The sequence below is a fragment of the Stegodyphus dumicola genome, chromosome X1 (assembly GCF_044657685.1).
Source record: "Stegodyphus dumicola isolate Sdum_Otavi_A_Nest chromosome X1, ASM4465768v1".
Taxonomy (NCBI): Eukaryota; Metazoa; Arthropoda; class Arachnida; order Araneae; family Eresidae; genus Stegodyphus; species Stegodyphus dumicola.
This window is the reverse complement of record NC_140780.1, coordinates 126,536,009-126,542,008: the sequence shown is the minus strand read 5'-3', so window position 1 is coordinate 126,542,008 and position 6,000 is coordinate 126,536,009.

Below are 6,000 nucleotides of genomic sequence, written 5' to 3'. Positions count from 1 at the left end.
AAAAAAAAGCACTAAAAGCAAAAAGTAAGCACTAAAAACAAAAAAAATAAGGGCTTTAAAGAAAAAATAAGCACCTATAAGGGCCTTTATATTTTATTTCCAAATATAAGGACTTGTAAGGACCGCTATGAACCTTGACACCAAATCCCAAAAATTTGCACATTTATGTCTTCATGGTATTGCATTTTCTATGACAGGCCTTTTATATTTCATCACATACTTGCACAGTCTAGAGGTTTATTAAACAGTAAGTATATTTTATTTCAAATGGCATAGATTAAAATGGGAAGTGAAATCATAATTAGTATCATTCGTAACAGAAGCTTGGCTGGTGCCACCGCTGTTGCTTGCCTTGACAGAGATTTGCTCATCAGAACAGACCTGAATGCATGATGTCGATACGACTGGTAGGCGCTAAAAGTTAGCTATACTGGGTCTGTCTGATGCAGTTAGTGTCGTAGCTTCCTGCGGTGTTTCTGGAGTTATAAACTAGTTAATATACTTTAAGGTTCCAATAAGCCACTAAGGCATCAGAGGTGGTAAGTTGTTTTATAATATTTAAAATCTCACCAGCTATAAAGAATAATGTTTTACATTAATTTTTGCATTTTTGTGTTGCATCCTGCGGCCACAGTCAGGATTAATGAAAGGCAATCATCCTCTTTAACATGCAGAGATAACTTTTAAGGGTGAGCAGTTAATTACGGATAATTAAATTAGGTAGTTAAATACCCTTAGTCATTATACATTTGCATGGCCACTATTAAATTTCATTTATTTTTTTATGTATTTGTTGAAAATGTGCTATTAAAATCACAATCTAAGATCATGTAAGTTTAAAACACATTTAATTCATGACATTTGATTCTTAAGCCATATTAGGATAATTACACATTAAAAGCTAGAAAACATTTATGTTTGGTAGCAACAATTCATAATAAAATACTTGCGTCTTTCTAATCTGAAAACTTCCCATATATTTTGGCTAATTTATATCAATTTCCACCTCTTTAAGCATCTTTTTAACAATTAAAAATTTGTTCCAGTATGTAAACCAATGTTCTCACTAGATTCTGCTTCAAATTTTAACTAGTCAATGTTTCAGCAATAAACATTTGAAAAATAATTTTCTTCCTCAATAAGTTTCCTCTTTATTTTAGAATTTTGGATTGAACTAATGATTTCTGTTAGTCTAAAAAAATTCCATGCATTTAGAATGTATACAAGAAACTGCTAATTTTTCTTCTTTAGTAACATGAACATTGAGAAAAAATAATGAAATATACGGTCAGAGGCAGTATCAGAGTTGGTGCAGCAAAATATTTAGAATTTAGTGAAGCACCGAGCAACAAGATATAGGGATGGCAAAACATTTAGAATTCAGGAAGGCACTAGGCAGCAGAATTAGGACACATAAGCCCCATTCACATGCAATGCTCTTTGGTACAGCCACGGCTAGTATTAGGGAGAAATGGGGATATGAAGCAGTTTTGCTTTCAGAACCGGTTTAGATGCCCATCATCTTTCATCCCTTAAACCACAAGCCACCGAGAGCAATGATGTCACAAACGCAAATCAGATTGGCAGGTTTCTAACGTTAGCTTACATCTTTTTTGACATTGTTTACTATTGCTATAATAGAATGCCATCGGAGTTTAACTCTTTAATTAATTTTAAATACAATTTATATACGAGACCAAATGGTTAAAATAAGAAAAGAAATCAAGTATGCTGCTGAATGGTTTTAAATATAATGCTTTGTGACTGTTAAAATTTCAAACTTTGCTTTTTGAAAAAATTAATAAAATGACAAATATTATTAATTATAAATGTTTTAAGAAAATATATTATAATTAATTCATGTATTAAAATTGTTTTGAGCGTGTTTTACAAAGACTTGATATAAAAGCTTGTAATCTATGATTATATTAACCAATTGAAAGTACTAGGTTTTATAATATATAAATGTATTGAAATTCAGCAATAAAATTTTTTATGAAATTTGAAATGGTTTAATGACCATTACATTCTTTAACCTGTGTTATCTCAGTTTACATTTTTTTTCGATAAACCCTTTTACCTAAAGATTCTAAGACTTGTATAGATGTGGACTAAATTATTTAATATTTTTACCGATTACTTAAAATTTATATGTTTTATAGAAACAGGGATGGGCTTTGCAAGTGAAAATGTGATAAAGATCATATTTATTTCAAAGTTTTTACATAAGAATGTGTTTTTATTTTTTTTTATCAGAAACTAGTAGTTTATTAATTGCAAAATCGATCCCATCCAAAAAACTTTTTTCAGCTTAAAATCATTTTGTCTCACAATACCATTTAATGATATTCATAAAAAGCAGCTGCAAGTTCTTAAATAAAAAATAATTCAAAAGGTACAGTCCCCTGGTCACGCTGAAGCCGATATGTGCGTCTTTAGTTTTAATTTGAACAGTACTTCTGGAATACACAGCATCAGATAACCTTGTCTGTACGTGTTTCCCATTTCTGTATTTGTTTCCGTAGTATTTCTGGAATACCCAGCATCAGATAACCTTGTCTGTAGGTGTTTCCCATTTCTGTATTTGTTTCCGTATTTCATACGGTTATGTGTAATTTTTTTGTATGATATCACATCCCCAGATATCTACCAACACGAATGTTTCACTGAGAGTTCAGAGAGCAGTCAGTTGCACATCGGCCATGTTGTTTGTAAAAAATTAAGTATGCGCAATCACGCAGTGCAGTATGGGAAATCTCCCCATTTGCCCTGCTCCCGAGAAGTAGGAATATTCTAACCAACTCTACATCCAATAATGCTTGTTTCCCATGTGAATGGGACACGTTGGAAGAACCAGTTTTCGCTACTAGTCGAATCTGCTCTTGCGAATGGGGCTATAGAGATTGCATCGAGTGAGAAACTGCCTAGCACCAGCACTGTGTATGATGCATTGAGACATTAAAGATGAATCTTTTAAATTACCAGTTTCCAACTTCTATATTAATAGAAAATTCCTTTTGGTAAATGTCTGTCCATACCAAAAATCATTGAAAAATTCTCAAATCTACAAATTAAAAATTTTGTATAAAAATTCATCTTAAAATTGTCAAAATGTTGATAAGTCACCAAATTTAGAGCCACTTAAAAATTAAAAAAGTTTACATTAAAATAAAAAAAAATTTACATCTCCAAAACAGAAAAGTTGTTCATGAGCTTTTCATTAGCAAAAAATGAATAATTTCAAAAGGCTTTATGTTTTACTTCTTGCCCAGAAACTTGAGTTAATGCACATTTTATATTAGAAGTAGGAATAAATTCAAATGATAATCCATTAAATATATATTTGTCAGTGAATCACAAAAAAAAATATGCCTTCAAAGATCTAATTCACCCTCAAAATGGCAGTCATGAAAACAGGATTAAAATTAAGGTCCCTCTGCAGATTTTGGGCAAAACTAAGGACTTTTAATGATCATATGAACTCTGTAAAAGCCTTAAATTTAATTTTACATTAAATTAATTAAAGTAAGTATTTTTATAAGCAAGTAAAATCAATTTTATGTTACATTATTTCAATAATATACATTTGAAGAAAATTTTATAAGTATATTTTCATACCATAAGTATGAGAAAATAAATATGTTTTTAATACCCTAAGCGAATAGCCTCAAACTTAAATTTCAAGTGGACTAAACCCATACTCTGAAAAGAGCTGATAAGCTAAAATTTTTAGTAAAAGGAGTGTGAATTGGTAATGTATGTGTGCATTTTTGTGTATACATATATCTTACATCGTATATACCTTTAATGTATGGACATTATTGCTTCATAACCAGATGTCATTTGCAATGCATGTGTGGTGTGCTGTGTTACATGTAGTTTATATGCTTTGAAATCATACTTTTTAAGCTTTACTTGCCTCGAACATTGTTTTGAAATCATATTTTTAAAGTTTTATCTGCCTCGAACATGGTTAAAATGAAAATTTTTTTCAATAATATACAGTTGCATATTCTATGGTTTTTTCCTGCTTAATTTTTTACTTCTCAAACTTATAATTTTTTTCTTTGTCTCCCTATCTAAAATTATGCTAATCTTTCTTTTGGTTAAATTCCGTTTTCAGTTTATAAAATTTTGCAACAATATATGGTATTTCCTATACACTATTCAGGTCTTTTCCCATACACTGCTTTTAATTATTTTGTCCAACCATAAATGCTTATTTCTCTAATACTTTGATGTTCTTCCATTCACACTAACCTGTGCTCAGAAAAGAAATGTAGAAACAAAGAACCAAAGTATTAGTATGATTTAATTATATTTTTAATTTTAAAACACTTAACTGTTTTTTTTTTATTGTTAATTTGAAATTTTTAGATCAAGTTAATTTTTAAATTATTTTTCAGGAAATGCTGGTCACTTTTTGAGGCAGTCTTCTTAGAGAGATGATCACTGTGAGTGAAATATATTCACTGTTGATTTTATGATATATAGTTCCATATGATTTTACTTAATACATAAATAAAGGCTGCATTGGTAATTATTAATTCATTAAATTTCGAAAATAGCTTTAAAAATACAATTGTCGATGTAATACAACAGCTATTCTGACTCATTTAAGATCTATATATTTTTTGCATTGATACTTTCATACAAATTAATTATATTAAGTAAAAAATTCTTAATTATTCATTTGGCAGACAAATCTCAGCATTTTATTTGCAACTAAATTAATATTTCAAAGATTTTTCTAAAAATCCTCTATATATTTTTCTGATTCTTTGAATATTTTTAATATGTAATTTAAAATAATTTTACAATTTTCTTACTATTACAGTCAAAAGTCGTTAATTCGGACACCCATAATTCGGAATGATCTATAATCCGGACCTCAAAGCTACAAACTTTCTGTGACGCATGCGTATAAGACCTTTATGGCTGCGAATATGCGTGTGCGAAAAATACGTTTACGAATGCGCGTTTAATGTATAATGGACGGTATAAGCTAAGCTAAAATTATCTAATTCTGTTAATGTTGCAGATTGCGTTGTTCCTTAATCTTCGAATTGGATTCGGCTTATTATTTTTTGCAGACTGTTAGAGCAATTTTATAAAAGTAAGCTTGAACTTTCGATTATATCAAATAGAATTACATATATATATTTACTAATATGTAAAGGATCTACAAAGCGAAAGTATGTTTCGAAGTCCATTAAACAAAAAGTGGAATTGCTGCAAAAAATGGATAAAGGCATAGCCTTTGTTTATCTAAACTTTGTTTATCTTTAACGCCGCGGCGCGCAATGAATTGAAAGTTTATCTGTCAGAACTATCCTTATCTTCAGGGCAGATGTTTTTATTTTATTTGGCTTATAATTCCTTACTAAATGTAGTATTTCATCTCAATGTACTCAGTCTTTGATATGATTTAAATCAAATTCCTCGTCATATTAATTCGCTAAATTCGCTTCCGATAGCGAAGGAAGTAACAGAGGTTATTGAAAACGAAAAAATTTTGATTGACAAATTAGTCGGTATTCTCGACACAGCAATTATAGGACTTGAACAGCGGAACTTTGTAACTGAACAAGAAATCATGTGTGTTTATAGAATTAAAGAGAATGTATTATCACATAAAACAAGAAGCAACTTAAATAACTTACATTGAAAGAAATGTTTAATAAAGTAAACAAATAAATATTAAGCTTTTTCTTTTTGTAAATTTTGATACCATTTAGATCATAATTGTTCTTTATTTCATAAATTATGGTTTCATATTTTTAATTTTATAATTTCTGCATGCCATCTTACCAGATTTAAACTGATGATCTATAATCCGGAAAAATCGATAATCCGGAATCGAAGTCTCGACGAGTCCGGATTAATGACTTTTGACTGTATAATGTTTTGTTTTAAAACAATATGTTTAAAATATAAAATTAATAACCAAAGTTTTAAAATTCTGAAAGATTTTTACGTGTGATCATTCACAACAGAAAC